This window comes from Seriola aureovittata, chromosome 7 (assembly GCF_021018895.1).
Source record: "Seriola aureovittata isolate HTS-2021-v1 ecotype China chromosome 7, ASM2101889v1, whole genome shotgun sequence".
Lineage (NCBI taxonomy): Eukaryota > Metazoa > Chordata > Actinopteri > Carangiformes > Carangidae > Seriola > Seriola aureovittata.
This window is the reverse complement of record NC_079370.1, coordinates 29,765,663-29,778,805: the sequence shown is the minus strand read 5'-3', so window position 1 is coordinate 29,778,805 and position 13,143 is coordinate 29,765,663. Positions and strand designations below refer to the sequence as shown.

The following is a 13,143-nucleotide window of genomic DNA, read 5'->3' as shown; positions in this document are numbered from 1 at the left end:
GGACCCCTGACCTACGACTTACGACTACTATAAATTAGTACACACAAATCGAGTTGGTCAAAACTCAGTCATAAGGTATCTGAAGTTATGTTTTACCAGACAAAAAATATTATGCTACAGAATATGTAATTTCTGTGAAAACAGCTTTTTCAAATTGCATTCAACTAAAAAACAGATCTACAAAACAATGCACAGCATTTTGGCTGTGTAGTTACTGCACTCTGGCTTTGTATTATTGCCAAGGTTGCAGTTATTGCACTATAGCTAGTGATCACAGTGAGACTGCTACTACTAATATTACAGTAAGCTAACTGAAGAGCTAGTCAGTCATCTATATCAAGTGAAAGCTAGCTTGTGAGATAACTGTGGCTATAGCTGAAACTAAAGTATAGTTATTGATTTTCCTTTCGTTGTTATCTGTAAATGAAATTTTGAACTTTCAACTGAACTGACATTTTGGTCATTCAGTTTGTTATTGCACGATTAAATAAGGCAGCAGCTAAAACAATTCTGTACAAGGGCGTGGGTTTGCTGCATTTATGTATTTTTATATTATTTTATTTATGTGTGGGGGTGTATATTTGTTTAATTTTCATGGATTTTTATCTTACTTAACCATCATCTTTATTTTCATTTATTTATTTTTTAACATTCAGCCTACCATATTGGCAAAGAGCAGTTCAATGTTACTTCATATCCTGTGATAGAACTCACAGTAGGATTGGACATGGAAACGCCTGTATAAAAATTTGACTGCATCTGTTCTACTCAAAACATTAACTGTAGTCATGTGCTCACAAACTATTTGTCAAATTTTGCTGAAGTTATTTTTAGTTCCCGACTACAAGCGACTTAAAATTCTCCCACTGTAACAGTATCTGCTGCTGTCTTTTCCGTCACATGTAAAAATAGATTTGGTTGTGCTCTCAAGCTGCAGACAATTCCTGATTCCTTCAATTTTCTAACCGCTTGTGAAAGTATCGAGAGGAAAACTTACCGATTCTGCATCTGTCGGTAAAACTGCGTACTATCAGCGAGCTGTCTGTACCGCACAGGAGGAGGAAGGATTTGAGTCACTGCTGGTGACTGCAGGCTGGACCCTCAGATCGGGGTCTGCACAATGTGCGTCGCACATTCCACACAGCTGACAGTGTCAGACTAAAATAGGCAAGAAGGCGAGAGCAGTGAAGCCCACAGTGAAGCTCCGAAAGGGGGAGACGGGGCAATTATTTAGTATCATAGTATCTTGATGTCTTGAAATTGAAATACCAAGAGGAAGATATCTTTCAGGATTCCCTTAACATATTCCAAGATTCCTAATAATATACTGAATACCATTCTCTTTAGCAAATATTTCTGCACACACACACACACACACACACACACACACACACACACACACACACACACACACACACACACACACACACACAAACATGAACACACACGTGTGAGTGCGAAAAAAAGAAAAATGTACACAGATTACACAATTTATTTTCCCAATAATACAGACAGCATTAGCCTACTTTTCTGGCTTCAGTGGTTTTGGCCTCATAAAACCTGAGCATTTAGAGTTTTTCTCCAATTGAACCAGTTGAGAGCATTACAACCAATGTTACAATGAAAAGGTAATATAGTGTAAGATATACTGAACCAAAGTTACAGAGGCACATACATGATATTTATTGCAGGTAGTGATGTGGAGATTTGCACAGACAGAGTTTTCAAACAGTGTCATTTGTCAAGGTTATGTGAAGACTGAAAGCATCCCACTGGTTTGTCTTGTTACCAAGAATACCTTAAATAGTCTATCAGTCATGTGACCCTGTTCTTAGTATTCTCCTCCAGCAGTATCCTTTTGACCTGTCACACCAATGCTGACTGCCAGCTCTACATACCAAATTTGCATATTGACGTCTGATTACAATGTGGGCAGATTTGAGATAACTTCACTTGAAACTCACTAACAGCTTGCAGGGTCACCTGTGGAGAATAAAACATTTAACAGAAAGATGAGGCTGAAAGGATGCAAGCTGGTTTAATATGTGTAAGTTAAATGATCATTCCAGTTTATTACAACTTATGTCTTAGTTTAGCCCAACGTAAGTGCTGAGATCTGAGACTGAGAAAACTTTTAATCATTTAAACATTTTAATCATATAAGTCTAACAATTTATCAAACTGACCAATAATACTAATACTCATTATTCATCAACTGGATTTGATTAGCCAGTTTACAAACCCTGCATTCAAAAATACTAGGACCCTGGAAATACAATCGGAGTTTATGTTATTATTTACACCTACGCTTTTCATGCCAGGAAAAATATATACAAAGGCCTATGGCACAAAGAAATAAGATAAATAAGACATGTTTGTTAAATGTTTGTTAATTTGCATGGTGATGGTTTGAGAGTCCCACTCAGGTGATTCCAGAAACTGGAAAGGGTAGATATAATGCAGAAACTCTACAATAACTGTCACACGGATTCTGTAGGAGGATGGATGGAAAGTTGACATGTGGGAAACACATGAAGGGCACATCAACACTAAATCACACAGGACACAAAAACTGTTGCTAAAATGATCATCAGTGATACTGTATCACAACAGATGTCCTGGTAGAACAGCTGGGGAAAAACACCTGCGGTGACTTAAGTATATTTGCTGAACAGGCTAGAAAGTTTCAACCCTTATAGCATATATTTTATGCGATTTAGTGCGATTGATTGCTGAATTATAGGAAACTATTTCAATTTGGGCATCTAGAAGCAACACCTCCAACATCAAACATCAACAACAACACAGTTCAGCTCCAATAGGTTTTGCCACTTTTGAATAACACAGATGTTTTCATTGTTATTGGTGGGCTGTTCACAGGTAGTAGCAAAATTGACTGATAATCCTGGTAATCCTTTCGATTGTCAACTATGTCTAACAATAGCTTGTCAATGGGTGCAGTGGAGATGATATTGTTACAAACTCAAAATCTGACAGATTAGTACTTTGTGCAGATTCTTTTTCTTGGAGTTCACTGTCTTGTACTTTTTTCATGCACTGTAAAATAAATCCTAATTTTACAGATAATAACTGAATTTTTTTTTTTATTGTGTACAAAAGTTTGTAAAATTACAGAAATTATCTGTGAATTAACAGCCAAACTTTTATTTTAAGCAGTGGCATAAGCCAATAATAATGAATTACATTTATTTCCCATTTTTGTAAAAAAAAAAAAGGTACTGTATTATTTATACAGTATTTTTCTGCTTTCTTAAATTACATACAAATCTATGTAAATTACAGTAATTATCTATGATAAAAATGTAGCTTGTTCACAACAACACGTAATCACACACACAGGTACAGGCACACACACACACACACACACACTTTGTACTAGTAATGAGAGTCCCTGGAAGAAACACACGGGGAACATGCAAGCAACACTGCAAGCAGGGTTGAAGCTGAATCCAGGTGCTGCTTGCTGTTGTCTTCCTGCCTAGACTTTACCAGGCTGTGTATTTGTGTATGCACCATATACCATGAAAGAAAACAGTACAAATTTGACAATGACCAATTAATTTGCTGTGGCCACCTGATTCCATCAGCTCAGGCAACCTTGTTCAATAAACTAGATCTTCGGTCAGTTCGCATACACTAAAATATGGTATTCTGTATACTGTACCGTGTATGTGTCTGTGTGTGTGTGTGTATATATATAAACCCATAGGTATTAATAAAACTTTACAAAAACCTTTTAATTCATACTCTACAAAAACAATATTTGACCTACTTGGTCAAAATGAAATAGCCTACAAATAAAACTAAATACACACATTTCATCGATAGTGTGCTGTCATCCTTAACAGCACACTATCCTTTCAATCCCACATCAGTAACATTAACCGGTCTGCCTACTTCCACCTACGAAACATTAATCGCCTCCGCCCCTCCCTTACACTGCCGCCATCCTTGTCCACAGCCTCGTCACTTCCCGTCTGGATTACTGTAACTCTCTCCTCTTCGGCCTCCCTCTTAAATCCCTCCATAAACTTCAATTGGTCCAGAACACAGCACAACACACCCGTATCATTACTCGTACCCCCTCCATCCACCACATCACTCCTGTCCTCCAACAGCTCCACTGGCTACCGGTTCAGTTCCGTATTCATTTCAAAGTCCTTCTATTAACATTTAAGGCCAATCCACAACCTCGCCCCCCCATATCTGTCCGACCTCCTCCATGTTCCCACTCCCTCCCGCTCCCTCAGATCATCTTCCTCCACACACCTGTCTGTCCCCTCCGCCCGTCTCACCACCATGGGGAGTAGAGCATTCAGCTGCTCTGCTCCCCGTCTCTGGAATCTACTACCACCCCAACTCAGAAATATCGATTCATTCCCCCATTTCAAATCACAACTCAAAACACATCTGTTTAAAACTGCCTTTTCCATCTGATGCCAATTGCTCTGTCACTTTTGTATTGTTATTATTTTTATATTTCATTTTTATTGTTGCTTCTTCTTAATGTGTTTTTAATCTCAATTTGTGTAACTGTGTACGGTGTCCTTGAGTGCCAAGAAAGGCGCCTTTAAATAAAATGTATTATTATTATTATTATTATTATTATTATTATTATTATTATTATCATGGGCCAGTGTAAAACTAACATACTGGGGCCTGTGGCGTCAGGAAACTCAGTACTGATGCGTAGGACCGGGCAGGCTGGAATGACGAACCAGATTCTGCGACCAAGGAAGCCCCAGCACCAGCCCATAAAGCTCCTATAGGCTAGATACCTGTACTGACTAAAACAACTCGACAGGGCATTTAGTCTTGCAAACATATATCTATGTTGTGTCTCACAATTTTTTTTATGGATCCAGTGAATCCTACAGCTTTTTTATTATCACTGATTATAAGTGGCTCATTTAATGTAAATAAATGCTTGATCGTTACTAAAGAAATGACTTCTCTGAATTCATATATTATATGCACACTATCTGCTGATAGAAAAACTTTACAAACCAAAGAGCAGCTAAACTAATTTATTTGAGGGTGTGTTACTCCATTTGTGGTGTGTTATTACCATTGTAAAATTATGTGCACTGAAGTAAAACAAGACTGCCTAACATCTTTGATTTACATAGAATCTATGTTTTTACAAAGAATCAAAATGTATTGGTGTATTCCTCTCAACCGTAAAGTACCGTAGTCAGTGCAGTACATGTTGCAGGCATTCTGGAGGGAGTACACATTGAGGCAGAGCGGCTCCAACCCAGGATGGCCTGCCATACATGGTAAATCTTCCTCGATCTCCCATAGCCATATCGTAACCTACAGTGAATTACAAATGGTAAATGCTATGGTTTATTATAAATATAATCGAAACAAATTACTGATTAGTTTGTCTAGTGAGAATGCTACCTGTGGTAACATTCTCCAAAATATAAAGCTTATGAAATTCAAAAACTGACAGACAGTGGAGCTAAGGTGGGTAAGAAGTAAGCTTGGCTACATATCAAGCACATATAACATAGGTAAATTATAACATGTCACTTATTCCATATACTGTGGAGCTTGAGAACAGTGTAGTGTAGAAAACTGCAGAGTTTAGTCTTTGACTAAAGATTAATGTTGCTATCAGACATGTTTATGCGGATTTACAGCTTTATTGTAATGCACAAAATAAATTTACTTCAAAAAGGAAGATGTCATGATGAGCATCTGCTCAAATCATGGAGAAAAATTAATAAAAATCAAAATGATTTACTTTGTCAGCATTTATTAAAATATCTGACTAGTATTGACATTGAACACCTGTAGCAGTGTTACGGGCCAGGTAGGTGGACTCAATAGGCAGAGACAGGAGGCAGATGGCGGTTACAAGGAGTTTTATTGCAAGGGAAGGTGCGGGGCAGATGAAGGGACAGATGATGAGGCGGATGATGGCTGGAGGAGTGTGGCAGGCAGGTGAGCTGAGCCGGGCAGGGGAGGGGATCTGGAAGCTGGAGGGAGTACAGGTGATCCTGGGCAGAAGAGAAACAGGTTAGAATGGGTCTTACGGCAGACTAAATGGAAACAACTAGGATACGTTTTCTAGGAGCTGGAGAAGGAACTAACTCTGTAGCTGAGTCTACAATCCAGCGCTGACTGACTGACGCAGGGACCTTAAGTAGGCTGAGGCAGCAGACAGCAATCAGCGACACCTGGGCACTCCAGCACAGCCAACCGGCATCAGCAATTAACAACCTGCACAGAGAGAGGGAGAGGAGTAGGAGGCAGAGGGCATGACAAGCAGTCCTCAGTCAACAAACATTTTCATAGACTGTAAAAGTATATCTAAGGAGGCATGACAGATAACTACATTACACAATTCACAATAGTGTTTATTTACCAAAAGAGCTCCCAGTAATGACGAGACAGTAACAGTTAGCATTAGCTACCTAGCTACATGTTACTAATTGTGTGCCAGCACACATCAACAAACTGAAAATGTAAAGTCAAAATACACAAAATTGGTTACCAACCATTCAGAAACGTCCTGCTGCAGTTGTAGAGTTTGAACTTCTTCTGCAGCCTCTCCCTCCCGGTCAGATTCTGGATAAAAGTCGTGTGGTTGAACCAAAGCGCTTCCGACGCCAGGTCACCGGTCACGGTCACTGTAAACATTAGAGCATGGTGCCAGAAGCCCAAGCCGCATCCCCCTCCGGAGAGGGGCGTGGTCAGACACAGCTCTTTTGCATTTAAAGCTACAGACACAGAAACAGCCTGTTCTGAACAGGGCTGAAACAGGGGTTTACAGGCATGCTGGAATATAGGATCAGAGTGGATTTTTTAGCAAGAAACTTCAAAGACATGTTTTGGGGATGTCTGAGACTTATTTGAACTTGTTGAAAAAGAGCATAATATGTCCCCTTTAAGAATAGCTCTGTGTGTAGGATTTGAGTCGTAGAGCGAGATATAGCGAGTGCGGTTGTATGTGAAAGTGAAGCTGGCGACCAGAGCAGAGTGACCTGTAGCTGTAAGCTACAGGGCAATGTATACACAAATTTGGCTGCTTGTCAGAAAATAAATACTGTACTCCTCAAAGCCAGGCTCCTGTATCTTGCTTGACACACTACAGTGAAGTAAAGGGGGTTAGCCCTGAAGTTTGGAAAGCTGAAGCAGGAAAGATTAACAATAACGACGGTGCTGTGTCACAAATCAGATATTTACCCAGATTTATGATGATTGGAGAATTTGATAATGAGTTATTAATTTTCCTGCAAAGCCCTGCACCTTGTAAAGTCAATTATTCAACATCTCCTGTGTATGTGTGTGTGAGTGAGAGAGAGAGCGAGCGAGGGAGAGAGTGAGCGGGGCACTGAGGGATAGGGCGAATTACTGCACTGCCCACAGGTTTTAAAGTGAAATTAAGTTTAACCATTTAAAATTCCGTTTATTATGAAACTGTGGCGGGACTTATCAGACTGTGACAAAGGAGACAAAAGTCAAATCCTATTGTTAACCGTTCCTGTTTTCTGCCCCGGACCGTGGTCGGGGACCGCAGGGGAGACTTAGATCCTGCTCCAGGGCCAAAGTTGTCTGCAACTTCGGGGTTAACCCCCTTCACACAAAATAACACGGAAGCCCGGCTTGATTTCTTTGACAAACAGCTAACCTGTGTACACTATGCCTTGTGACTTCACAGCTACTCTTAACTCAAACTCCGTTCCAGATCGCCAGCTTCATTACCACGCCTACAACTCACGCTCGCTCTCTCTCGCTCCATCACTCACACCCCGTTCACAAGGTCACTCTTAAAGGAGCCACACCACTTGTACAACACTACAATAACCATGCGCTGTTCAAATAATTCAGTTAGGCAGCACGTTCAAAGTGATCATTTTGGGCCATTTCATACATGTGAAACTAAGATAATATATTTTAAAACGAAAGTAGGCATGCATCAGCAAAAAATAGTCATTTAAATCGACTATTTTTTGCTGATTCTAATAATATTGAGCAGCACATTTCCAGTTAACATGCCTATCAGTAACGCATCTGATTGAAGTGGCTCTCATATTCCAGTTGGCTCAGAAGACAGAGCCGACACTCAAAGCAATAATAAAAATCAAATAATATTATTTTAATGAATAAGTTTGTTTTAGAATGTTTTATGAATAGCCTAAGTTCCTTCCTTACCTCCGTTTGACGGCTGGTTTTAGCCTCTGAACAGCTGTTGGGTCTGAGCTCTACCTCATGAGCTGGACACCAAATATGTTGGATTTCGGTTGTTTATCAATTTATTGGCTATCATAAATTAAGAAAATATGAATATTAAAAATATGAATATTAAATAATAACTTCAAAATGAATTAAAGTTCACGGGGCACCAGCCTAAACTAATAGGCTAAATAGCCAATATGGTTTTAGTCTCGATTTATTACCATTAATCTGGAACTCTGATTAACCATTAGCTTACTAACTATAACCAAATTACCAAATCAACAGTAAGTTACAGTTGAAGGATTGGAATTCTACCGAGTAGAGGTTGGCAATATTCACGCTTGTGCAACATTAAACACACCAGTAGTTACTTAAAGACATTTATTTACAATGGAGCAGAGTAAAACACAATGTCTAATCTAGTATATACAGGTGTTTGTGTGTGTGTGTGTGTGTGTGTATGAGTGTGTGTATGTGTGTGTGTCTGTGGAGACACAGACAAAGGCAAGATGGCTGACTCAAAGGGGTCACTGTGACCACATGACCTGAACAAAGAAGACTACATAAGATGGCGGTAAACAAAGAAACTACTCAAAATGGCCGCTGAGACCACCTAGTGTGTGTGAGAGGGAAGGTGTGAGTTTCTTTGTTAGCCTAGCTCATGTAATCTAAAGGTACCAGGTTAGAGGGGGGAGGTTAGCTGAGACTGAGACGTACTGCTATGTGTGTGAACATACGAGTACTCGATTAACTTTATGACTGACCACAACCTAAGCAAACATTGCAACAACAAGACATCAATCAACAAGTACATTAACAAGTTAAGACTTCTGCTGCTTAGCTATGCTGTGCTGGGAAAGCAAGAGCAAAGAGGTCCTTTCGACACTCTAAAAGGTAATAGCTATGCTTACTTAAATCATAATAGTCTACTTTACTTATCCGTTGATTTAACTCATGGAATGTAAGTATGTACCCATTTTTACCAATGGAGGTTTAAAACTAAATTCATCTGAGTAAACTGGACTTGTAACATTCTGTTCCTGGAGTGAACGCAGAGGCTCCACCCTGCACATGCGCAGTCGAGCTGCGGTACAGAGAAACTTCTAGAAACTGAGTGGACAAACACCTTGGAAGAAAACAGCATTTTTCGGGTCTCTTGGTAAGTTATTCAAAGTATTTCAACTGTCAGAGAATTTCATTACGTACAAATGAATTTTTATGAACATGACGTTAGTTATTAACCTACAAATTGTCGAGTCGGACTCAGGAGCCTATATTAGCTGTTAGCTGTTTTAGTGCCGCCGTTATCGTGTCACTCACACGATAATTTAGACCCACAAAAACAGAGCCTCGCCCTGAATGACCTTTATTCTTTTTAGTTCCCAGAACAACAGTTTTGGGCAGTTTTTTTCTTAAACAGCGCTTCAACGTTATCTCCTCTGTCAGTCAGCCCCTCCACCTGCTGTCCCTCTCACATACGAGTCCACCGCATGTATACACGCACGTCAGAACACACATGCGCACACACACACTTGGGTGCATAGACAGGTCGTGCATTGTGCTTGACCGTTAATAAACGGTAAATGCGCTAAACCGCGCTTATTGCCCCCTATTCTGCTTCAAAATAGCATTTACAAATTTGATATTTGATAAATAAATTTGGGAAGAGCATGCAGGGCAGAAGGACCACAGCCAGAACCAACTGAGCAACAACCTGTCTTACATGTGTATTTGTCAGAGCTGATTAGCTGTGGTCATTCTGGATCTTTGAATAACCAACAATGCCCTGCTTGCTCTGCCAAAATTCAGTGGCCTCAAGTTCCTTCACTTAAAGTACTTGCTGCCATTTTTGTGACTTTGTTTATTTATTTATTTATTTTTTTTTACAGCTTGAAGACAGACAACCAACACTGATGCAGTGGACATGTAAGTTTTGCAACTTCACATGTGACAAGAGAGGGCAACTACTAAAACATTATAGACTGAAACATGGTGGTTACACAAGAACATCACCATTACCATGTGTTCATAAAGAGTGCCCCTGCACATTCAAGTCCTTTAAAGTGGAAATGAAGCAGTCAATCAAGTTAACGTGATTTACTAAATGGATTTCCACTCTAATCAACAATTATATTACAAATATGACAAATGTAAACATATAAGAGAAAATATAAGATCCGTTACATCTTTCGTAGCAAGAGTGGCGCCATCTTGCAGTACTATAACCTGTGACGTCACGGGGTTGGTTGGCTTGGCGGTTGAGACAGTGAAATAGTTGAAGATAGTAAAAGGATAGAGACTGAGGAGCCACAGGACAGGAGAAGACAAAAGGGAGGCCACTATTGTATCGCTCCTGGATGTAAAAATGAGTTTTACAGAGTTAAAGCCAAGGACAAAACTGTCCATTTTCATAAACTGCCGCTGAAACGAAGAGCAGTCCTGCTGCGCTGGTTGGCGACACTGAAGAGAGAGACTCACCCTGACACACAGTCCGACGCACGTCACCTAGCCTAAAGATTTCCATAGCAACTCTGCAGCATGAACTGATGAGAGTTGGGCTGTACAATATAGCAGCCAAAATGACTGTCAGAAATTAAAACCACAACCATTAAAAATACTCGGGCCTGAAAGTATTCACCTAAAACTCACGTCATTCCACATCATACCACACCACACATGGTACATCCCTCAGAAATAGGTCACAGCTGATACAAACTTCCTAAGAAATATTTCTTACCGTGACTCCGTTTCCAACAGTCGGTAACTTCAGACACTCCAGACTTTATACTCCAAACGTTATAATCCACAGATGTTATCCAAAGCTCTGTTATCTTCCTCACGATTATCTTGTTTCTTCTTGCAATGCGTGCAATAAAGTTGTTTTGCTAGCTTTTCCTTCACATGGCCCGACTGACGAAAAGCCGTCACACATGTGTAGTGGCAAATATAAATATCGTACCCACCACGAACCAACGTAAACGCACAATAATTAACTTTTGGAGCAATTCTTACTTTTTTCAACCTAAAGTGTCTGACCGTCCATCCAGGAAACCGCTGGCGACCTGACTTTTTATTTTTTGTTTGTTTGTTTTTTAGCCACACCGGAATTGGCTCACAAAAAAATAAATACGCATTTTTGATTGACCGATGTCCGCTCTGCCTGCTCGCTACTGCACTGGTTTTATTCATGACCAACATGACTATAACAATAATAAATCAGCAATATGAACCAATAGTAGCGACAGTAGGCAAAATAATATATTTATGCATAAGGACATGTTTCGCCTTGTACTGAAATTAACGTATTTTAGATACTATGCAAATAGTATAGTCAGAAATGCTTCACTGTCTTCACTGGCCAACGCACCCAAACAACCCCGTTACGTAGGCAATGACGTCACACCAAAATGGTTGCTCGCTAGTTAGCTAGCAATTAGAAATGATGAAAATAAATGAGTTATATTTGTGTTTTTCACAATTTTTAATATCAGATTTTAGGCAAGGTGGTTTTTCTAATAAATTTCCTCACTACCAGTGCCAAAAACATTCATGTTTCATTTCCACTTTAATGGTCTTAAGGTACATACATCAAGAGCACACTCCCAGATTGATGATCATTGTGAGCCCACGAAATATGTGTTCCGATGTCAGCTTTGTGACTTCAATGAGCCATGTGTAGAAAAATATTTTTTTTCACACTTACGGACACATAACCGGATGCACCAAAAAGTACAGTGCCCTTACAAGGATTGTAATTTTGAAACCTGCGTCTACACTACGTTTAATGCCCACAAAAGCAGGAACCATGATGGCAGACAGATACATAGCCAGTTGTAGTTCAAACCAGACATTTTAACATGTACAGAAACTTTGGGTGAAAATGTCCAAACTGAAAATGAAAGTGACACTGAAGAGACAACTGATTTTCAAGAAGAGGATTTGACAGCAGATAATACTAATGACTTGGAGAGGCAGCTTGAGCATATTTGTCAGCCCTTTTCCTTAGAATGCAAACCATACTCAGGATATCTGAAACTGCTGTCCAAGATGTAATACAGCAAATAAGGCAGATAATGGACCTGTCAAGACCATTGCATTTCTCTGCTATTCAGAGAGTACTATTGAAATACTATCCTGATGCAGACATGTCTATTGCAAGAGAAATAGTAAGTGCAATATCTGAGAGCGATGTCATTCTGAAACACAATCAGAAAGGAGGTTCCCTATCCACCTCCTACAAAAGAGCCTCTTACATGGTAAAAGAGTTTAAAATTGTGGAACCTGTTGAGTTTTTTACAGGTGAACACAAGCAGTCAGTCGTCTGCATACCTATCCTTAAAATGCTCCAGACTTTGTTAAACAAAGATGAAATCTTGGACAAAGCTCTCATGGTTAGCTATGGTGATAAGCAAGGATATAGTAACTTCAGGGACGGTTCACGTTTCAAAGAAAATACATTACTAGTGGAGGAAAATTTTCAGATTGTCATGGCACTTTCCATTGATGACTTTGAGGTTGCAAACCCTCTGGGGACCTCTAAAAATAAACACAAAATCTGTGCAGTATATTGGACTCTGCTAAATCTTGCACCTAAATTCCGTTCCTCTCTCAGCTCAATACAGTTGACTCTTCTTTGTAAGACAAACACTGTCAAAGAATGTGGCTACTCTGAAATCCTTCGTCCACTCCTTCAGGATCTAGTCCTCCTTGAGAACCATGGTGTGTATGTGGAAAAATTAGGCTCAAGTGTCAGAGGAACTGTTTTGTATATTGAAGCAGATAATTTGGGAGCTCATTCCTTGGCAGGTTTCCATGAAAGTTTTGTCTCTGATAAGATGTGCCGCTTTTGCATGGCTACACGGCAAGAAATACAAGATCATGAAGTTAGGTCTGGTCACTTCTGCTTGAGAACAAAACAAGATCATGACAGGC

General features: G+C 39.7%; 1 pseudogene; it reads right to left on the bottom strand.

The window, feature by feature from the left end:
• Positions 1-13,143, bottom strand: part of LOC130172678 (blood vessel epicardial substance-like) — a 37,530-nt pseudogene that overhangs the window by 9,160 nt on the left and 15,227 nt on the right.